Here is a 25,104-nt window from a genome sequence, read left to right on the forward strand (position 1 = left end):
GACCAATGATTGAGTCAATCCTAGGTTGAGACACAATGAGTAAAATGATCATGCTCAAACCCAAATTCATCAATATCATTTCAATAGTTATAATTGTTTCATTCCAATCAAAGCCTAGTTTTCTTATTGGAATATTATTTTGTGTAAAGTATTAACAATTTTCAACATAAACGGTACGTGGTTAGTTTTTTTTTGAGTAATTTACAAATAAAATAACTAATGGTTTTAGCTTGATCTAATTATTACTTTGTGTATTAATCAACATATATATTTGTAATGATTTTCGTCCATCGAATATTAGCTATAGCACGGATCTCGAGATGTATTTATGTTCATAATTAGTTATGAAGTTGAAGCCTGAAGGTTCTGGAAATAGTATGGGGGGATGATGCAATATGGTTGAATATGAATTTCATGAGCTATGCGTACTGGGCGAGTTTTGTGGGCGAGGAGGGCTACAACCAACCCCCCACCCCCCTCCCCGCGAAATGTGGGGCGATAAGAGGTGGGGGGCCTTTGTCGCTTTTCTCATCTCTACTTCTCTTACTGATTATTATTATAATATGGAATGTGTGTGGATATATATATATATATATATATATATTAGGCTAGCTACAGCAATATTGCAAGATATATATATATATATATATATATATATATATATATATATATATATATATATATATATATTAGGCTAGCTACAGCAATATTGCAAGGCCGGCTCCGAGAAAGCAAAAAAATACTTGGGTTGAAGACGAAAATTTTTTTGGGCCTTAAGTAAAAGATGTATTTTGTTGGGTTTAAACAAATTAAATTTTATATGGGATTACTTGGTTATAATTTAGGTTGTGTAAAAAACTTTTGTATAACAAAAGGATTAAACATGTGCAAAATGGGACTTGAACCCATAACCTTTTGGTTATGAGTAATACCCTTTGCCACTAGATCAAGCTATTGGTTATATAATTGAGTTTAAACATTAAATATACATATTGTATTTCATAAAAATACAATATAATTTTAAAAAAAAATTCCGAGCCTAGCTGGTGTCGGGCCTGTGGCCGTCGACCACCTTGCCTCACCCCAAGACCGGCCCTGCACCATTGCACCCCAAAAACAAATTCTTGCCATTTACTGACTGGACGTCACGTGTCGTAATTCGCCCAATTTATAGCCCCTCCATTACGCATAGCCTTAGAAATTAGGCTATAGACATGCATAGATAGGGGTAGGAGGAGAACTACTTATGATCATTCAATCAAATTAAGACATCCTATTTTTTAACCAAAGTATCTAAAAATGTATCAAATTGATAGAGATGTTTAATATACCAAACTACATCAATGTATATCAGCCAATCACACACACTCGTTCATTCGTTCATCTTCAGAGATTCGGGTCCATGAAACGGATTTCTCTTGAAGATTCCTTTACTGATTTGCTAGTGACACTTTTGTAGATGTTGTAGATGAAACCGATGGAGAATCCGATCGGTGCCTCTAGCACCCTAAAATTCATTAAGAATACTTCAAAAACTAAAATAAGAAATTTAAATATTTTAATTTTTTAAAATAAAATATTTTTTATTTTTTTATTTTTATGCTTCTCAAATACACACATGTGGTTTTGACCATCTTCTTTTATTATATGGTGAACCATCGATAATAATGATAATAATAATAATAATAATGTTTATTTAAAACAGAAAAATGTTGTGGTTGGACTAACATGGCTCCCATCATGAGGCAACATAGCCATATGACAAGTATTTGGGAAAATTACAAAAGATGATTCCTACCCTTCGTATACAATGATATATGAAGCCACATGGAGGGCGTTCGAACCTCATGCAATGTCTTTGGAGTAAATTACATTAATACCCCTTATCTAAATGTCTCTTGTCTTTTTACAATATCTAATCTCGACGTCACAATATCAAGGGTAATATATTATTAACTATTTGCATCTACAACGAATACTTTCATATCTACCATCTGATAGATCCTAGCCTGTTACTTTTAATACATTGTTTGTCTCGTTGCTAAATTTGCCTCTTTGTCACAAGCTATAAAATTTCTTCTTTTTTCCTATTAATTTTTAAAAGATCAACATTATTTTGTCCTAATATTTCTTCATACTAATATGGTTTGGAATGCTATAAAAGTTTGGTAAAAGTAAAACATGAGAACACAAGAATCTATGCATGTGGTTTGCTTATGGTGTGTGATCTTTGCTGGTTGCGTAATCTCACCAAAGGGCTTCCTCGAGTTCTATTTGATGATTTTCGCTCCAGCCTCAACATCAGTCCTCCCGACGTTTCGACTGCGGGGGTGTAATAATATGTATAATTAGAATATTCTCTATAATATTCTCTATATATTTAGAAAGAGATAATTGTGTAACAAACTCTAGAAATTATCTCCTTGATTTGTGCATAGCTTGTATTATATATTCTAAAGGAAAGGGAATGAGAAGGCAAGCTTTCAATTCTTATAGATCTGCGTTCAGAGTTGCAACCATATGTTATTATTGCTCTGTCTCTCACTCTCGTAAGAAATTACAAGTACAAGAATGACTATAATAGATATGCATCTAGGTTTGTAACTTAGAGAATAAGAAAACTAAAGAGCTCAAAAAAACTTAAGGGTCGCCCACAACCCTCCCTTGTCTTCAATCTCCATCAAGTTATTGCCTTCCCGTCTACATTAAACCGAGCCCAAACTCGAAATGGGCCTCTGGAAACTGAATTAACAACATCCATCTTGAGTCTTGACTACTACCATTAGAAAATGACGAGGAAAACTCTCATGAAAGTCACCTCCAAATAATACAAGCCTAATTGCATGCAAATGGTGTTGGATGTAACGCCTGTCACGTGTAGGTGACCGAGTTGGACCTGTTGGACCTGTGGGATTCATTAATATATAATGAGTTATGGGATTGCAATTAGGGTTTATTATATTTGTTAATGTCTTGACTAGCAAGTTATGTTAGTTTATAGAAACTGAGTTATTGTTAGGCATTATAGATTGTGAACATGATGTAACTGAGTTAGGGTTCATCAAGAGTCAAACTGAGTTAGAGTTTGAGAGTTAGTAATCGGTTTTTTGTGTTAGATTTTCTTATTAATATAAACGAGAGTTATTCGTTTACTTAGTGTTTGATTATCGATCCGGGACTTGAATTGGGATCAGATCTGGTTCAACATTAATTGGTTATACAAGATGGTTTAACCATTATTATTGGGTTTTTATTTGGGTTGAACTAGCGGTTTAATTCAAAGTTTGTTTTCAAGCAAGCGGATTTGATTCTGAAAGTTGTTCAATGCTAGTTGATTGGTTTGTATTTGTTCCAACTAAGTAGAGCAAGGGGGTTGTGCGAGGCAACTAGTTAACATATTGCTTCTGTATTATTGTAGGCACCCCAATAGATAGATGAGCGATTATCATGCTTGTACAATGATAAAAATATACAACTGATTCTTCATTCTCTCACTATATTTTTAGTAGAAGCAAAATCATCCCAAATTTTCAACCAATCTTCTTAATCACATCGGCTAAATCTATACTTGTGGATAGAAAATAATGAGTATCATCAGTTGACATTTAAGTTATATATTTCTTTAACTCAAAGAAAACCATTAGGATCGATGAAATGTAAGATGGCATCTTTTGTATATGCATCAAGCCCAGATGCAATATAGAACTATGGATCATTGTTTTAACAGTCACCAAAATCAGATGCACTACAGCAGCAGTATAGCCCAGTTTTATCATGCTCACACACCAGCCCAGTTTTCTTTACTGAAAATGGCTAACATGACTACATGAGTACGCATTGGGCCAGCCAACCTGATTAAAAAATTAACACCATAGGCATTTTTTTTACTTAATTTTCTTTGTTTTTGTTTTTTAATAAAAGGAAAATCGGATTTTAATAATCACAATTTAATACAGTTAGCTGATAATAATCTCAACTTAAAAAATAGCTATCACCGGTCCCAACTTTCACACTGTTTGTTTTCATTGGGCCCCCAGTTAAAAAAAAACTTAACGGCGTTAAGTTTTTTTTTCAAATTTCAAATTGATGTTTTAAGGCATTCGTTCGGAATGTCGATTGTATTAAACATATATATATATATATATAGAACAGAGAGAGAGAGGTGAGTTCACTAGGGAACTACAAAAAAGTGGGGAACTGGGGAACACTCTTCCCAACTCTTCATCAATTCCCACATTCTTATGGTGCACCATCAATCACATACATCACATCATTTACGTAAGAGGAAAAAAACCCCTAAAAAATCAAAAAAATAATTTAAAAAAATATAAAACGGAAAAATAAAAAAAAGTAAAAAAAAAACCAAAATGTTTATCTAGTATCCCCGGTAAAAAAAATCCTTCAAAAAAAATCAAAAAAGTTAATTAAAAAATATAAAAAACCATATATATATATATATATATATGTATATGTATGTAAGGCAAGTATAAGAAGGAAAACTCATCCAGTAGTGAAAACCCTGAAAACTCAAATATGTGGTTGTGGTTTTGCCATGTGTTCATTTGATGTATTTAATACTTGTTTAATTAGAATGGTAGTTTAGTCTTTTCAACTTCTTCAATCCTTTTTCTCGGTTATTTTTATTATATCATGTCAAATCATCACTTTTTTGTTCAAATCTTCGGATCTTCTCTCTTTATCTTCATATTTTCATTTTCTCTTCCCAATTTTACAATTATTCAATTATGTCTTCCAAAGCTAAGCGGGTGTTAGATTTTTCAAGGTTTTCTCCGTCAAAGAAACAACATCAAGTAACACCATACGTTTCTTCTGATATTCAATCTTCAAGCGTTGATCTTTCGGTGTCTGCTGATGTTGTTCCAGTTGTTGAACATGTTAATCCAAGACTTGACATTTCTATGTCTGTTGATGTTGTTCCAGATGTTCAACATGTTAATCATACATCTGAGCCGCTCGCTATCCGAATGCTTCTCATATTATGATCAACTTACATATGAGGTTATAATTGTTTCTCCTTCGGCCACTAAAGAGTTAACAATAACAAATGAGATTCCTTCTGTTGGTAAAGATTTTGGTTTTGCGTATTGTGTGATGGTGACCACCCATATCCAAGTTTGATGGGTGAGGAATGCTTGTTGTGGTAGTGGGCTTGACTAAGTCCAGTTCGTTATAACCAATGGGGTGATTACAGTCCTGATGTATCACCCTAATTTTATTTGTTTAGTACCATTTCCTTTGTTAGTTTGTTATGTTGTTTCTTTTACTTTAATTTTAGTTTTGTATTTGTAGTTGTAATGTTGAACTGTTTTTTTATTAATAAAATCTTGATCTTTTTTTGTTTTTATTTTTATTTTACTGTATTTCCCTTTATGTTGTCGTATTTTTATGGTTTGCTCCTTATTTGTTGTAAGACGTAAACCTATGTCTGTTGTTGGTGAAATTAACATATGTCATTTTTATGATAACATATGTTCAATTTTTGTTAACATATGTTATAGTAGTATGCTCTTAACATATGTCATTTATCAATGTTTTATTAGTATGCCTTTTTTAAGTTACTTGTTCGCCATGCTTTATGAAGTTGAGACTAGGGCTGAGACTAATGTTATCAGCTTATGAGCTAAACCAATATTAGTGTGAATTTGTTTGTTATTATTAGTTTGTTTTTTAGGTTGATTTTTTTTCTATTTTTTATAATATCAGTTATATGTTAGTTGTCTTTTTATAAAATTACTTCTCATCCACTAGTTTAACTAATAGTATGATGGATAACCTTTTGAGCCCCAGCCCCAGCCCCAGCCCCAGCCATAGTCTTAAAAAGTTGATTTTTTAAGGTAGATGGTATATGTGACTCATGTAACTAGTTTTAATTTATTTTTTTGGTTGAACATCTTGAAACTAAACTATGAGACTCATCTAATTACTTAGTTTCTTTTAACTAGGTGTACTATTGGTTGTACTAGTTTCTCACTTGTTCCCTATGTTGTGAACCCCACATATTTTAAATTATTTTATTGATTTTGGAAGATCTTTTTTTGTTGTATTTTCATATGTCATAGAATGTCTTGTCATACTTCCCTCCTATATTTGTTTTACTCCTTATTTTATAAACACAATTTAAGTCACTCACCATTAACTCTTATCTACCCTTCTTCACCCACCTTACATTTATGATGAATGAATTTTCATCCTGCTATAGTAATTCTCGTGATGATATCTCATTAATTACACCCACCAGACAAGTTTTTAGTATCCCTTTTGATGAGTCTACTTCAAATCTTTTTCTGGACAACTTAATTACTTCATTAACTCATATCCATGTTATGTCGAGTTTTTATTATTTATAAATACTTCATTTGTTTATAAATGGTTTTGTTTTAATGCTTTAACAAGTTAAAGTCCTTTTTTTAATGTATTTCCTCACGTTACTTTTAAATTATATTTGTTTACTGTATTTAAATGGTTTTTTTTTTACTTTTTCTAGAGAATGTCTTTACCAACGAAATATCCTTAGGCCAACCAGATGTTGTATCACCTATTTCCATAGAACCAACAATATTCATGAGGAGGATGCGTATTATGTTTATTATTCTCCTAATGGTACGAAGTTTTGGCGTCCAAAGATTTATACCAATTTAAAACCTATAGTAGGCACTGTTATATTTCCTAGGAAGATGTTGTTACCATGTATTATAAATATGCTAAAGAATATGGTTTTTCGATCCGCAAAGGTCAAACTAAGAAATGGAAAGGTGTCGTTACACACAAGTATTTGAGGTGTAACAAGTGCGGTACCCCCCCCCCCCCCCACAAACTAAACGTTCATTTGATTCCATGTCTGAACCCTCAATGTATGTCAGGCAAAAGACATTCACCATAACTAATTGCAAGGCTCACCTGGGTGTTTCATTTTGTCGTGACACATCTAAGTTTATTGTGTATAAAGTTTTTTGAAGACCACAATCATTCTCTGGTTGACACTTTTAACCGTGACTTGACTAAGATGTCTAGAAAGCTTTCATTTTCAACCAAAAAATTTATCCACCAAATGATTTTAAATAGAATTGGTCCTACCTGTATAGAAACGAAACACCCAGGTGAGCCTTGGTGTTTGGTCCTACCTGTATACGAGTTAAGTTCAATTAAGCTCAAAAATTAAGTGGGCAGCAACTCAGAGATTATGATGCCTCCTATCTATTCTCAAAGCATATTTGGCTTTCCCCAAGTCACCCCGAATTGACTTCGACCCTTAGTGTCTGATTAAGTTTGTAATTACTCTTCTTCTGCTTCCCGTTCTCTTTCTTACTCCATGATTAAGAAGTCTTGATATTTTGAACTCTAGAATGTTTCAATAACTCATAAGTGTCTTTTTTTTTTTCAAACATTCTTATAGACTTCAGAGTAGTAAACACCTGCAAGTCCCGAATCTGGATCACTGCAGTTTCTTGAAACGCTATCTTCACGGGAATCAGAACACTTACGGGCTCGTGTATGACTGGGTAATCGCTTTTCTGCCTATCATTCGGAAAGATATATATGAAGACATGCAAAACTCGTAAGGAGTTTCCACGTAAAATCAAGTAGATTTAGTTTGTATCACATCTACTTTTACACACCATAAAAAGTTACCATGACATACAATGACTGTCCTAAAGCCTTTTAAGCCTAATAACTTCACAAGTTAAGCACACAGAATCAGTATATCTATCATTTTCCAAGGTTGGATCAATTTTCTGTTAAACATAGCTAACGAACTTCTTACGAAGTAGTAGACTTGAAAAATAATTTCATTTCCCTTTTAAAAATTTTAACATTAATCGCCCCGACCAAAACAAAGTCTTCAGGTAAACAGCTATCCCGAAGATCCAATGGATCAGCTGGACCGACCACATACTAGTATGTGTCCTTCTAACTAAGTATGATCGACTAATTTTAAGCGAAAAAATGAAAACTCATCATAAACCGCCCCGGTCACTTTCAGTCATCTGGTTAATGGCTATCCTCAAAATCTACAAGTAGAAAATGAGGACCAAAACAAATCCGAAGACAAGTCCTTCAAACTGAGGCAACCGACAAAGTATTAAGCGATAGTTACGGTTTTTTTTTTTTTTTTTTTAAATAACATGAAAAGCATGGTTACTCGGGATTGATCATCCCATTCAGCTCGATAAGGTTTTGAAATCTTGTTTTGTCAAACGCTTTAGTATAAAGATCAGCGAAATTATCAAGCGTATCCACCTTTTCAAGCACAATCAGTTTCTTCTCAGCACAATCCCGTATAAAATGATGACGTATGTCAATATGTTTAGTTTTACTGTGCTTCACGGGATTGTTAGTTACTGAGATAGCAGCTGTGTTATCAATGCAAATAGGTGTAAGTAAGAAATTCAGACCATAGTCGCGCAACTGTTGTTGAATCCAAAGAACCTGGGAGCAGAAGTTGGATGCTGCCATGTATTCTGCTTCACAGGTTGAAATTGCGACCGAAGTCTGTTTCTTGCATTGCCACGACACCAATCTGCCACCAAGAAACTGACATCCTCCAGTTGTTGACTTCCGACTCTGATTGCACCCTCCATGATCAGAATCTGTGTAAGCGACTAGCTCCAAGTCTCCTCCTCTCGGGTACCACAACCCCAGCTTCGGTTTGCCCTTGAGATACCGCAAGATCCTCTTCACACCCTTCATGTGAGATTCCTTTGGGTTTGCCTGAAAACGAGCACAAAGACAAACAGCAAACATTATATCAGGCCTAGAAGCAGTTAAGTACATTAAAGAACCTATAATAGCCCGATACTGAGTTGGGTCCACATCTGCGTCATTGTCAGAATCAGCACCCAATTTATGGTTGACGCAGATTGGAGTGTCGAATGGAGTGATGTCCTCCATCTTGAAGCGTTTGAGCACATCATGGACATACTTGGTCTGATGAATGAACATCCCATCCTTCTTCTGATCAACCTGCAATCCTAAAAAGAAAGTTAGTTCACCCATAGCACTCATTTCAAACCTTTTCTTCACGACGGCCTCAAACTCCTGACACATGGAGACTTTAGATGCAGCAAAGATAATGTCATCCACGTAGACTTGCACCAGCAGGAAGTCGCTTCCTTCTCTCTTAACGAACAACGTGCTATCAATCTTCCCTCTTTCAAACCCATTTTCAAGCAAGTAATCTAATAAAGTTGAATACCAGGCACGAGGTGCCTGATGTAGTCCATACAATGCCTTGCTTAACTTGTACACGTGATCAGGAAAGTCTGGGTCAGGAAAACCCGGAGGTTGCTCAACATACACTACCTTATCAACTTTCCCATTCAGAAACGCACTCTTCACATCCAACTGAAATACCTTCATCTTCTTATAAGCAGCGAACGCCAAAAACAATCTAATGGCTTCCAACCTTGCGACAGGAGCGAACACTTCATTATAATCAATCCCCTCTTGTTGATTAAAACCTTTAACGACTAGCCTCGCCTTGTTTCTTATGATAATCCCTTTCTCATCTCTCTTGCACTTAAACACCCATTTTGTGCCTATCGCATGCACATGCTTCGGTTTTTCAACCAAAGTCCAAACTTCCATTTTCTTGAATTGAGCCAACTCTTCTTGCATAGCTTCGACCCACGAGCTGTCCTTGAGAGCCATTTGATAATTCTTCGGTTCAATCTGGCTGATAAAGCAGGTGTACAAGCATTCGTTGATTATCCCTGTCTCCTTGATGCTTGTGTAAACACAGGTGTGCTCATTCAAGCTACGTCTTGTTTGTACACCGGAGGACACATCACCAATCACATTCTCCAAAGGGTGATCTTTATGAATTCTCGTGGTCGGAACAGAACCGACATGCAAATTGTCTTCCAAGTTAGAAGAGAGCTCGTCAATGGTTGTTTCATGCTGAGAGTGAAATGGATTGAAAAATTCTTCTTCAGTCGAGGCAGCAGGGGTATCGATAGCATTTGATGAGGAGGGTTGACATTTATCGATCAGCTGTCTTTGCAATAGGTTTTCTTCCTCATCAAGGATCATCTTCGTAGCAACTCTCTCTTCTTCTTCAGTAATATCCAAATACGGTATGTTAAAAGACTTAAAAAGTTTAACATAGTCGAAAAACTCAGAAGGTCCGTTGCTTGGTTTTGGCGGTTGGTAACTTGTGATATCGGTGTTACACACCACCTCAACCTTGCTGGTCGATGTATTGAAGACACATCTGTTGGGAGTCCCAACAACATAACTGACTAAGATTCCTTCATCGGCTACTTCACCAAATTTAGAATTTGTCTTCAAAATCGAACAATGGGACCCGAATGGTTCAAGACCACTCAAGTTGGGCCTTCTCCCATGCATAAGCTCATAACACGTTTTACCAAGTCTTTTAACAGTTAAGACCCTATTCAGAACATAACAGGCTGTAGCAACAGCTTCAGCCCAAAACACCACAGGAAGCTTCGAATCAGCCAGCATAGTTCTGGCTCCTTCAATTAATGTTCTATTCTTCCTTTCAGCCACTCCATTCTGTTGCGGTGTATACGGAGCGCTGTATTGGTGTTCAATCCCTCTCTGAAGGCAGAAGATCTCCATCTTAAAATTCTTGAACTCCGTTCCATTGTCACTCCTGATGAACTTAACCCTTTTATCCATAACGTTCTCAACTTTGGTAATCAAATTCTTCACCATCTGAGCCGTTTCGTCTTTTGATTTCAGGAAATACACCCACGAATATCGTGAGTAGTCATCAGTGATCACCAAGCAATAAGAAGTTCCTCCTAGACTTTTTGCATTCACGGGACCGAAGAGATCCATGTGAAACAACTCCAGAGTACTGGCAATTGAATTGACTTTCTTGGTGAGATGGGATTTCTTGTGCTGCTTTCCCTTCTTGAACGCTATACATTTATCTTCAAAATTGAAATTTTTCAATGGAACGCCCAGCACAAGTCCATTCCTGACAATGTGGTTCATCTTCCGAAGATGAATGTGCCCCATTCTCCTATGCCACAATTCGGACTCTGTTTCACTCGCTTTTGTCATAAGGCATGATTCTGCCGTGGCCATTTCAGTTGATCTCATATCCATAATATATGTATTTCTTTCACGTGGAGCCTTCATCACAATCCACTCCTCTGGTATCTGAAAACCAGGTTTCAACACAATCGCCTCATTCTTTGTAAAATGAACGGTGTACTCCTTATCACAGATCTGCGACACACTCAGCAGATTGTGCTTCAATTCTTCTACAAAGTTAACCTTCTCCAAAGTCATCTTTCCGTTTGACACCGTTCCCATTCCAGTAATCTTGCCACCACTTTCACCGGCAAAGCTCACTCTCCCTCCTTGAACAGGTTTCAAATCGTGTAACAAGTATTTGTTACCCGTCATGTGCCGGGAACAGCCGCTATCTACAACCCAAAGATTGTTGGCAGCCCTGTTCAACTGTTCCTGCACAATAAAGCAAAAGATTAGAATTTAGGGACCCAAGACCAATTGGTCTTGGATCTATACATCTCAAACTTTGGCTTTCCAAAGTTAGTATCTCGAACATTCCTGTAAGTCCTATTAGGAAACCTCCTTGAAGATTGATTGTGATGCCTACCAAACCTTTGTGAATTGAAAGAATTATAACTTGTGGTTTGGTTATTAGTAGTGTAAAACTGAGATTTGTTTCTATGAAAACCTGAATTAGTCACATTTTTGAATTTTAAGTGGTTTTCATTTTTAGCAGCATGATAATTACTATTAGGTTTATTCTCAGCTTTAGTAGGCCTTACACCTCTGAATCGCTGTTTCAGAGGGCAATTTGCAACAAGATGTCCTAATTGATTACATCTAAAACAACACCTATGCTCAACTTTTTTACAAACCGGTGTTTTAGATGTCGAGGCTTTAATACCGCCCGTTCGTCTCACATATGGTGGGACGTACGGGTTTAGTGGAGTACTCTTTTTATTTGTCTTATCTTTCTCTCCACCATTGGGTAATATCACCTCCTCTTTTGCCTTACCAGACTCGGATGACTTATCCGAATCTGATGAGACTGGACTTGGATCAGAAATTTTAACACTTGAAACAGGCAAACTTGTTTCGCCTCCACTAACATTTGGTTCTTTACAAGTTACTTTAACTAGTATTGTCTGAGCAACCTCAAAATCAACAGATTTCTGAACACTAGGGTTAAAAGTGTAATTGTGATTATAAGGTGGTGGAACCTCATGATAACCGATTCCTTCTCTCTTAGCAGAGGAACCTTGATCACTAACAAGGTGATCAAGAATAGCAGAAGAATTTCTGAACTGCTCTAGTTTTCTATTCAGTTCCACCACTTTTACCTGGTGATCAGCAATCTGTTTTTCTCTATCAGCAATTAGTTTGGTTTTTTCTACCAAAACTTCATAACTTAAATCAATCACTTCAATTTTTTCAGCAAGTTTTGTTTTTAAACTTTTAACATCTTTTTCACAAGCTTTTATTTTGACTTTATAGCTATTTTCTCTTGCTTTTGTAAAATGATGATCTTCTTTTAAGGTTTTAAATTCAGCATCCAACCTAACATACTGATCGGTTATAGTTGCTAATTGCTCAGACAAGTTTTCACATTTAGAGCATGTAAGTTTAGAACATACCTCGGAGAGCTGGTCATTAACGTCTGCCATAAGAGCTTTTTCCTCTCCGGTAACCTTCTCACGTTCTTCAGTTTCTACTTTTGCCAAATTTGCCTGCTCAAAAGTTTCTTTAGAAAGCAGGTTCCAGTTGTATTCACCATATTCTCTGGACATCATGGCACTATAATCTTTTCTACCCTCACTTTGCTGTGGAGACCTACCCTGACTTCGTTCCACACGCTCATTCCTGCATTCTTTTGCAAAGTGACCGTTTTGTTGACAATTGTAGCATCTCACCTTTGCCTTGTCAAACCCCGGCTTTCCACCGACAAACTTCCCTCCCGTCTTTCTCATAAACCTTTTTACTCTTCTCACGATCATGGCCATTTGCCATTGTAAATCCATTTCTTCCATATCGTCAGCATCAATCTGATCGTAATCTTCATCCAACATAGCTGGATCAACAATCTTACCTTGAATGTAGTTCTCATAGGAAGCAATGAAAGAAGCATAGAGACCAAACTGCTCTTCAGCAGACTTGACACTCATAGGCATCTTGGAGTAGTTGTTGCTGGGAATACTTGGAGAGCAACTACTCTTGCTTACCTGGGGTTGAGAACCACTCAATCCAGCTGCTACATAGCAAACATCCCCATTTGTGTTAACTGACACATGCCCCTCATGTGATGAGTTGGGGCCCGACTCTCCCTTTGTGTAGTAGGCAGCAGATTCAGTCTTCGATCCTGAGCTAGTGTTGACTTTAGCTCCATACATACCTGGATCTTGAACCTGATCCATAGGTGTCTCTTTTCTGACCATGTTAAGCTCAAAGGTTCTGAGCTTGTTGACTACCGTTTCAAGATCATATGTGGGAAAGTCCTTGTCTTCCCTCATCACCACAGTGTACATCTCCCATTTTGGTGGGAGAGCATCTAGAAGCTTCTCAACTATTTCTTCTTCTCGGTAGGAAATTGAATAGTTGCTCAATTCAGTCATCAGATGGTAATATCGAGTGATAATATCATCTAAGGATTCATTCTTCAAATACTTGAAGACCGTGAACTGGGTTTTGAGCAATTTTATCTTTGAAGCACGGATTCCTACATTCCCTTCAAATCTGTTCTCAAGAGCTTCCCAAAGCTCTCTTGCTGACGTATACTTTCTGAACGTATGAAGGATCTCTTGAGGAAGAGCCATAGTAACAGCAGCATGAGCCTTGCTCTCGGCCTCATACATCTTTTTCTCTTCTTCTTCCATTTTACTATATTTTTTAATGTGATCATGACCTTCATACTCCATAACTGGTGGAATATAACCATCCTGGATGCATACCCACATCTTCGCATCCTGGTACTTGACATATTGTATGAACCGATCCTTCCATGCAACGAAATCGATTCCCTTCAGCAATCTTGGGGCCTTGGTAGCTGACCCTGCTTCAACTTCCATCTTCACTAACTCAGAGATGTTGATCGACGACATCTTTCCCGAAAAGTAAGAAACCTGAAAAATTAAGAAATTTTTTTTTATATTAAAGTACTGTAGGCGAAGTTACGGATAACTTCACTTGAGTAACTTCGCTGAAGAACTTCGCTGATAACACTGCTGATTAACTTCGCTGGTTCTTAACTTCGCTTGAGGTAAGCGAGCTTAAGAGGTAGGCGAAGTTGTAGAGAACTTCGCTTGAGTTAGGCGAACTTGAGAAGGTAGGCGAAGTTGTGGATAACTTCGCTTAACCTTATATCTTCGCCGAAACCCTACGCACAGTGACGGCAACTTCGCCTGATGAACACGGAAGATTTGAAGATCTGTAAATCGGATTTTAGCGAGGTTTTTGACGGTGTAAAGGCTTGAACACGATGGTAGGAGGTAAGAATGATCAAAATCACAGAAAACACGTCCCGCGAATAGTCGAAACGGGACGATTTCTACACCCGCGTTAATATCCCGAACCACACAATCGAGCAAATGCTCTGATACCAATTGTAGGTTCCCTGGACGGATCACACGAGATATCTCGGTCTACTCAGGTGCGGAATCCCTGCGTAGATCGTTACGAGCGTAGAAAGCAAACCAAACAAACACACACGAATAAACCGAAACACGTTATATATTAATAACTGAACTCACGTGATATGAATCACTGATACAGACTCTCGTCCTCACGTTACAATGAACTCGATTAACCAAAACAACTCGATTCGCTAAAACGACTAACTCTAAACCAAGCCGTAAGCTTGTATATAAATACACGACAACTTCGCCTGATATGTTCAGGCGAAGTTGTCCATAACTTCGCTTGTTCAACAAGTTCGCCTAGGCGAACTTGTTAACAACTTCGCTTATACAAAAACATAAATAACATTATAGACTCGATTACAGACACTAGACTATGAACTACTGACATTTATGCACCAACAGACTCCCCCTTGGCAGTAGCTTCATATCTTGATCTTTAAGCACTTGTCTTGTAATCTTCACGCATGCACTCCTTCTCTAACACATACCGTGACTACTCGCTGATACTTCCTCGCTTCATCTTTCCAAGCAGGAATATAGAATATCTTCTTTTCATTCAACACTTGCAGATCAGCTTTCGATAAGTTAACAAGATGCATCGGATCATACACCCTCAGCACTTCTTGTTCGTCTTCGTCTTCCATCACGGCTTCAGCAGTCTGACAATCAACATACCACCATTTAAGATTCTTCAACACATCTTGAGGCATAACTTCATTGGAACCTCCTTAATGCATCGAATCGGTTTGTACTTCATTACCATCCATGGCTTGCCATCTGCTCTCATTCCCCTTTCTTTATCTTCCACTAGCTTTCCCTTCTGTGACTTTAATAACTCAAACTTCTTCTCTTTTATGCTTTCTTTCCACACGATCTTCCCAATAACCCTTGCCATGTTGTCGTCGCTTCTATTGATCAGCCCCAATCTAGCCAAATCCTTCACCTCACATTCAGGCAATGTATTGAGAGATCTCAACATTCTTTTAAAATACTGAATCCCATCAAAACGTTTCACCACAAACAACTTTAATTGTTCATCATACAGCCAACAAATAATTCCTTTCTTCGACTCAGCATAGCCTTTGATATTATAACTCTTCTTGAACATGGTTGGAACAGCAGGCTTCTTAGTTTTAATAAACCAATGAGCACAGCCTTCCTTCCACCTAGGCTGCTCCTCCCACTCAGTCTCATCATTTTCCATCTCAGTACCCATATCGGCTTTCTCAACATCTGGGATCTCGTGTTCAACATTTTCTTCAATTATTTCACCTTCTTCAATCTCATCTTCAATCACAATCTGTGCTCCAATCTTCTCAATCTCCTCAATTGGCAGCACATCATAATCAAACATCACCTCATCCTCTAGCATATCATCATCCAATTCTTTCAACGCATCGATCACATCATCATCATCATCAACCATCACCACCTCATCACCACCAGACTCCCCCTGAGCTGTGGAAGTCCCAAGAGCTTGAGTAGTTCTTGGCAACTCACCACCTGCACCTTTCGGTGCATTGGGATCATCTTCTCTATCAAAACGCTTCTTCGTCCTTAACTCGTCGCCTCTACAGCCTGTCTCCCCCTGAGATGCCAAGAACTCCTTCATAGCATCTATAATTCTCCCATGTTCAACCAGGAGGGACGGCTGTAGTTGATTCTCTGCTACAAGGCTCTGATACCAATTGTAGGTTCCCTGGACGGATCACACGAGATATCTCGGTCTACTCAGGTGCGGAATCCCTGCGTAGATCGTTACGAGCGTAGAAAGCAAACCAAACAAACACACACGAATAAACCGAAACACGTTATATATTAATAACTGAACTCACGTGATATGAATCACTGATACAGACTCTCGTCCTCACGTTACAATGAACTCGATTAACCAAAACAACTCGATTCGCTAAAACGACTAACTCTAAACCAAGCCGTAAGCTTGTATATAAATACACGACAACTTCGCCTGATATGTTCAGGCGAAGTTGTCCATAACTTCGCTTGTTCAACAAGTTCGCCTAGGCGAACTTGTTAACAACTTCGCTTAAACAAAAACATAAATAACATTACAGACTCGATTACAGACACTAGACTATGAACTACTGACATTTATGCACCAACACTACCGTTGCTCATCGTTTACTTGTCTCAATAAAGGGCGGTCATCATAACGTTAGAGGTACTCCTATTGATTTCAAGAACTTTTACAATGGAATGAGAATTTTCATAGGTGATAGAGATTCCCAGTTAGTTATTGAGCGGTTGAAAGATCGTTATGAGGGTTGTCCCGAATTGTTTTTTAATTTTACAGTTGAAAATGGCAAGTTAAGGTCTATCTTTTGGGCCAATGAGATATCCAAGTTAAATTACAAAGCTTTTGGTCATGTTTTGGCTTTTGATGCCACGTATCAGACTAATAGGTCAGTTATTTGATTCCACGTTATGTTTTTATTTATCATATGCATACTGTACCCTAGTTATATTATAACATATTTTTATACTGTTCATTTTAATATTTTACCTTTCCAGGTACAAAATGATATTTGTTCCTTTTACTGGTGTATATCATCACAAAAATGTGTTACTTTTGTAGCTTCCTTGATCAGTAGTGAGACCATCGACTCATACAAATGGTTGCTTCAATCCTTCCTTAATTGTCATGGTGAACAACCTAAGTTTGTTTTAAGTGATCAGGATCCTTCTATGAGGCAATCAATAGTTCAAGTATCTTCTGAGTCACGTCATAGGCTTTGTATGTGGCACATAATGAAGAAGTTGCCGACCAAGGTTATGATCTTAAATTTTATTAATTTTATATTTTTTGATATCTGTGTTATGTTTTTAGATATATGTCTTTTATCTTTTAAATTAGGTATCTGGTGATGTTATTGAAAATACTTGTAACATCCTACTTTTGATTATAATAAATAAATGAAATTTTGTTTATTCGATAAAGTGTCGTGTGTCGGTTTAGATAAATAAACTATACGATGACGGGCTTGGACTTTAAAAGATGGAATAAGAAATGGAATGAGCCTTAGGTCCATGGGCTTAAGGGAGTATAAATACCCCTTAAACCCTAATCCTTTGCATTTTATCCATCTCTACACCATAGCCTACACCATCAAAAACACACACAAACACTATTCTTTAACCCGAGCCTAGATCCAAGGTTGAAAACCCAAGCTTTTTGGTGCAAGATCGTCGTGACAAACCTAAACAACATCAAGACCAGCTCGTGCTCGTAGAATGACTCGTTTAAGGTAGGTTTATATTTAGAAATCATTCATATAGGTTCGGTTTGGTTTGGGAAATCATAGATCTGTTTTAGTATGTTATAAACGAGTCCAAAGCAACAAATCTTATGGAAATTGATTAACATTTGATGGGTTAATTGTTAACCTAATAGAACCCGTATATATATGCCTAAATCGCACCCTATAAACACGAACATTTGGATGATTGAATGGTTAGGGTTTGTAGGCGCTGTAATTCCGAATCCATTGATACCTAAATCATGTTATTTGGTTAAGAAATGAAGGTTTAATTGCAGATTTGGTAACCGTTGACCATTTCGTGTTCTTGACAATTTTGACTTTGACCCTGAGTCAAAGTATGGATAAGAACAGCTGATAGTTCGTTATGGATAGTAATTCGTTACGCGTTTAGGACGAGTGAGCCCTTAATTCGTGTGACTTGATAACGAATAAACCCTTTATTCGTTATTTATCCATTCGTCATATTCAGATCACGAATCAGCTAGCGAATCAGGTGATTCAAGGTAACGAATCAGATGATGTTCCAATAACGAACTAGAATAACGAATCAAGTCATGTTCAGGTAGCGAATCGGAATGACGAATCAGATGATGACAAGATGACGAACTAGGATAACGACTCAGACCATGTTAACTTAACGAACCAGAGTAACGAATTAGTTAACGAATTAGGATTAATTTGTTATAGAGAATGGGTTAGCGAATTAGAAAATAATTTAAAATTCTAATGGAAAATGTGTTAAGACACTTAATGAAAATAACGAACCAGAATAACGAATCAGCTAACGAATCAGAATAACGAATCACATGATGTTCAGATAACGAATTTAGATGACGAATCAAATGCTGATCAGATGACGAATCGGTTAACGAACCAGATCACAAAAGATAACGAATTAGCTAACGAATTAGGCTTAATTCGTTACAGATAATGGGTTAAGGAATTAGAAAATAATTTAAAATCCTAATGGAAAATGTGTTAAGACAGCTTAACCCCAGCCAGGGGCTCTGCCCCCGGACCCCCGTTCGTTGCGGGTTATATAAAGATAGAAATATGATATGAGTAGTAATAGTTAATTGATACATGTAAATATTATACAGTTAGCCGTGCACAGCTCACGAAGGGAATAACTATTAACGGTGAACGTAACCGCATTCAGGTGAGTTTCTAGCCCCATTTCCTTGTTATGTTTTCTGGGCTGTGTGCATACTCGACGTGATAGTTAATAAACTTACCTTAAATGGTAAGTGTATGCCCTGTATGATTTATATGTTTATTTCGTATATCTTGAATGCGAATGAAAGCTTGATAGTATGTGAACGGTCTACGGATATTGCACGTATTGACAAGGGAGGTATGTATATGATAGATGAATGTGTATGATAGATATATGTACAACATATGAATATGTATGAACGAGTAAAGTATGTATATGTATGTTACGGGTATGTAAAGACAGAATGTACGAAGATGAAGTAAGGGATCAGACCCTAATAATATCTGACATAGAGAAGAAAGGGATCAGACCCTAAATATCTGAGATAGAGAAGTAAAGAGGGATCTGACCCTACTAATATCTGAGATAGACAAGAAAGGGATTAGACCCTAATAATAAATGAGATAGACAAAGGAAAGAGATATCAGACCCTAGTAATATCTGAGGTAGAAAAGGAAGAGATCAGACCCTAATAATATCTGAGATAGAAATGACAGTAATTATATAGTATGAAAATAATAAAGCATGAACGTATGTATGAAAATATGTAATGAAAGTAATTGAGTAAAGTAATTATTATGTATCTTCGGATGCGTAATTGAAGGTAAGTGAATGTATTGTATGATGTATGATTAACTAGAACTCGCTCAGCGTAGCTGACTTTTAGTATGCACGCAGGTGAGTTGAATGAGGCAGCTGGCTTGAGCGGGGCACATGGCAGAAGAGTAAGAGTCTAGCATCTGAAAACTCAAGATGTTTTATGTTTATTTATGTTCAATCTAAAAGACAAGAATGTTTGTTAGGACATGTTCATGAAGTTATGTGTAATGTTTAATGAAAGTTTTATTTCCGCGAAAGTTTTAATTAACTCTGATATTTAGAACTGTTTTTATGAGTAAATCCAACACCAAATGTAGGACACCGGTAACGGGGCCTTAAAATAATAACATTCGTTCGAGGATTCATGTAACATCCCGTTTTCTCGTTTCAGTTAATAAAATTAAAGATGAGTTTTTATGAGTTGGGCTTGTGTTGCGTTAAGTAATATGGGTAATGGACTTGGGTTAATAAGGAAAGGAGGTGTAACATCATACTTTTGGTTATATTAATAAAATAAATTTCGTCTATTTTATAGTGGGTCGTTATCGGTGTAGATAAATAGAATACGAGTTGAGCTAGTGTTGGGTAAATGGATATGGGTTATGGACTTGGGTTAGGAAAGAAAGAAGGAAAGACCATGGGCTTAAGCCCATGATCCATAAATATATAAACCCTTAATCACCATTTAATTCCTCATTTACACATATTCCATACGCCACCAAAACACACACTTAAGCTTTCTCTCTATTTCTCTCCTTCTCTAGCCGAAACCAAGAAATAATCCAAGCACCGACCCGAGGTAATGATAGTTTAATATTGTATGAGCTTAACCCGTTAGATATAGCCACGAAATGACGAGCCGACACCGTTAAACCGTTTAAGTCACGAGATCCGGGTGGAATCGGGTATAAACCGAACCTATGATGAGCTCATGGGTCACCCTTCTCAGATCTGGATCGAACGGGACGAAAAGCGGTGAAAAACGAGTTAAAACTCGTTTTTCCGACGAGTTCGCGGTTTTCCGGCGGCGGCGCCGAAAAGGCGGTGCCGGAAAAGTTAATACGAGGTAGAGAATGTCAAGGAATGTTCTGACATTCCCTGACCTAACCCTAGTTCGCTATGGGAACTTAGCGAAGCGGAGGGTGATTCTTTAGCTGATTCGCATAAGGAAGCCTAACGAACTAGACTTGATTCGTATCCGATTCGTTAAGAGAAAAGGGTAACTGACTAGACTTGATTCGTATTAGCCAGTTCATTAAAGAAGATAACGAATTAGATTATCCAATTCGCTACTGGAACTGATTCGTTTAAACAACCAGTTTGTTAAGGGTTTCAATTCGTTATAAGAACCAGTTCGTATGACAGCCCAATTCGTTAAGAATAATGAAATGAATTAGAAGTTTAACATAATGACAGAATGGTCCTTGAACTTAGAAAAGAATGATTTAATTGCAAAGAAGCCCTCGAACTTATTAAGTCAACAAAATTTAGTAATTCAAAATGTTAATGGAAACCGTGTTACGACAGTTAGTGGACCATGCTAGGGGCTCTGCCCCTTGGACCCTGCTAGGGGCTGCCGCCCCTAAACCCCGCTGCCAGGGGCGCTGCCCCCGGACCCTGTTCGTTGAGGGTAATAATTAGATTAGAAACGCGAGATGAGTAGTGATAGTTAATTGATGCATTTAATTATTATACAGTTAGCCGTGCCCAACTGAAGAAGGGAATAACAATTAACGGTGAAGGTAATCGACTTCAGGTGAGTTTCTAGCCCCATTCCTTGTTACGTTTTCGGGGATGTGTGCATACTCGATGTGATTAGTTAATACACTTATCCTATGTGATAAGTGTATGCCATATATGTATTATGTGAAATGTATGAATGGTTTCTTGCCGGTACATGAACGATCTTCGGAATTGCATGAACTGCCAGGAAATGGTTGATGTTATATGTATGTTGTAATATGAAGATTGAATGATGTATGTATGTGCCAAACTTACGATTATGTATATAGAAAGTATGTTAAGGAGGTATGGAAGAAAGGGTACCGGACCCTAATAATATCCGAGGATGGAGGGTACCGGACCCTAATAATATCCAAGGATGGAGGGTACCGGACCCTAATAATATCCGAGGTATGTAGGGCGAATGCTCTTTATAACGTAAGGTTAGTTATGATTGCGTATGATGATTGATGGACAGGTTAAGTATGTAATGCGTACCCTCGGGCACGTATATGTGTATGTTAAGTAAGTGAAGTGATTAACTAGAACTCACTCAGCGTAGCTGACTTTTAGTATGCACGCAGGCAAATAGGTTGAGGCAGCTCGCGTGATTGAAGACACATGGCATGGAATCGAAGATACTGGCATCTCGAGGAAATGTTGTGATGTTTTAAAGACTATGTTTTGTTTTAATTGACTATGAATGATTTATAAGACAAGATTTGAAGGTTATGTAACATATTATGGTTGAAGTTTTAATGTTTCGCGAATGTTTTAATTAATTCTGATATTAAGAACTGTGTTTATGAGTAAATCCAACACCAAAGTAGGGCTACCGGTAACGAGGCCTTACAAGTTGGTATCAGAGCAAAGTTCGAGAGATTTAAGCGTCCTATATGCTTAGACTCGAACAGAGAATGAGATTAAAGTAAGAAAAGAAAGAAGATGCCAGTTCGAGATAGCCATGTGTCACTCAAGCAAGCTCAGTAACGGTAAAGTGTATGATTAGATATGTATGTAAATTTTAGCTTAATTGCTAAATAAAGAATATGTGAATGCTAGGGATAGGATTAAACTGATTGTTCGATTGGTTAACTGTTTAGAGTAGAACCAGCACAAATAGACTCATAAGAGGCAGTGTATAGGACACGGAAAGTAATGTGATCAGCTAATCAAAGCTAGACACTGTTATTACCTGTTAGCCTTACTATCCTTGTACTAAATAGTTCATTGAGTGATGACGTTTGTGTTTTCCTTTCCAGAATACGATGGCTGGATCTTTGGCAGTTGTTGGAGCAGGAGGCCGCATTGGACGTCGTGGCAGGCCTCGTCGTGCCCAACGACCTTCGGTAGAAACAGCTTCCAAAACCGAAGAAGAAGGAAGTGCAGCTGGAGGAAAACTTAAAAACAATGAAGGGGTTCAGCTAGATCCCTTAATCCAAGCAGCTATTGTCCAAGCAGTAGCCACTGCTGTGAAGAACCTGAATCCCGAAAGATCTGCTGGAAGCCGTGAAAGAACAGCTGAATGAGCGGGAGGAGGTGGTAGGGAAGACGATGAAGGAGAAAGAGAGGCCTCGAGTGAGGTTAAGTCTGTGAAGGTCGATGACAGGAAAAGGGGCCGAGGTGGTTGCAACTATAAGTCCTTTAAGGGTTGTGACCCGCCGAAGCTGACTGGCTTGGGAGACGCAATCGCTACCCTTCAATGGATAACCGCCATGGATAAAATTATCCGCATTAGCGAGTGTCGCCCCGATCAAGCTGTCGGTTATGCCACCCAATCGTTTGAAGAAGAGGCGATGTATTGGTGGGAAAGTGTGGAGCAGAGGAAGACTCGGGACGAGATTAAGGCCATGAAGTGGGAGGATCTGAAGGAGTTAGTTATGAAGAAGTTATGTGCTGACGCCGAAGTTGAGAGGTCGGAGATGAAGTTTCTGAACCTGAAGGCCTGGACGATGACACATCGTGAGTATACTACTGAGTTCAACCGAATGTCTAGGTTGGTACCCGATATGGTTAACACTGAGGCTAAGAGGATCAAGTGTTATGTGAGGGGATTGCCACAGAAAGTCCGCACGCTAGTCAGGACAAGTAAACCTGCTACCTTTGACTCTGCCGTCGAGCTCGCAGAGATGGTTTATGCAGACCTGGCTGCGGATGATATTGTGGTGGAAAAAGAGAAGAAAGACAAGAAGTGAGTCAATGTTAAACGACCGGGTACTCAGCTATGGAACTTTAAGGATAAGAAGCAGAAGGTGTGGGAGAGAAAAACGTGCAAGACGTGTGGGAAGGTGCACGGTGGAGAGTGCAAGTGGGGCACTGGTTCGGATGTGTGTCACAAATGTGGAAAGGCTCATGGTGGGGAGTTTATACTTGGAACAAATTCCTGTTATAAGTGTGGGAATGTGGGGCACTATGCTAACGAGTGTGATGTAAAACCCACATGCTACAAGTGTGGTAAGACGGGTCATATGGCCAGGGAGTGTACTGATGGTGGAGCTGGAGGTAGTGGGAAGAAAGATGCCGACCAAACTAGGCCAAGGACTAGAGCCTACATGCTGACCCTGGAGCAGGCTAAACAGATTCCGGATGTTGTGACTGGTACGTTTTTAGTAAACGGTATTTCTGCTTCAGTATTATTTGATTCGGGTGCGAATAAAAGTTTCGTAGCTACACCGTTTAGTAAATTAGCTAAAATGAAATGTTGCCGAGTGTCTGAAACTTTTATAGTAGAAACCGCTAGTGATGCTTCGGTTAAAATAATGAGAATGGTTAAAAATTGTAAGATAGAGTTAGAGGGACATGAGTTCCCTGTTACCTTGTATGTTATGACCTTAGGAGGGTTCGATGTGGTTTCGGGAATGGATTGGTTGTCTGAGTATGAAGCTCAGATAGTATGTAAGAGTAGGATAATAAGGTTAAAATCCTTGGATGGTAGTACGGTGACGGTTTACGGTGACAAGGAAAGTTCTGGGCTTAATGTCATTTCGATGATAAAAGCCGAGGGTTTGTTAAGGCGAGGGTGCGGTGCCTACTTGGCGTATGTTGTCAACGCTACGGCCGAGACGAAGGAGATAAAAGATGTTCCTATCGTGTGCGACTACCCAGAAGTATTCCTTGAGGATCTTCCGGAGTTGCCACCGGAGCGAGAGATAGAATTTCAGATAGATTTAGTACCAGGAGCCCAACCTGTCGCGAAAGCGCCTTACCGACTAGCACCGTCCGAGATGAAAGAATTGATGTCCCAACTGCAGGAACTCCTCGACAAGGTTTTTATTAGACCAAGTGTTTCCCCGTGGGACGCACTAGTGTTATTCGTGAAGAAGAAGGATGGAAGTATGAGAATGTGCATAGACTATCGCGAGTTGAATAAGCTTACGGTAAAGAATAGATATCCTTTGCCAAGGATTGATGATCTGTTCGACCAACTGCAAGGTTCAAGTTGGTTCTCACGAATAGATCTTAGATCAAGCTATCATCAATTAAAGGTGAAGGAGGCAGACATCCCTAAGACAGCGTTCCGAACGCGGTATGGACACTACGAGTTCCTCGTGATGTCATTCGGTCTAACAAATGCTCCTGCAACATTTATGGACATGATGAATAGGGTGTGTCGGCCAATGTTGGATAAGTCAGTTATTGTCTTCAT

The sequence above is a fragment of the Bidens hawaiensis genome, unplaced genomic scaffold, assembly GCF_021521415.1.
Source record: "Bidens hawaiensis isolate Kalapana, Puna unplaced genomic scaffold, B.hawaiensis_p1.1 tig00004551_1, whole genome shotgun sequence".
Lineage (NCBI taxonomy): Eukaryota > Viridiplantae > Streptophyta > Magnoliopsida > Asterales > Asteraceae > Bidens > Bidens hawaiensis.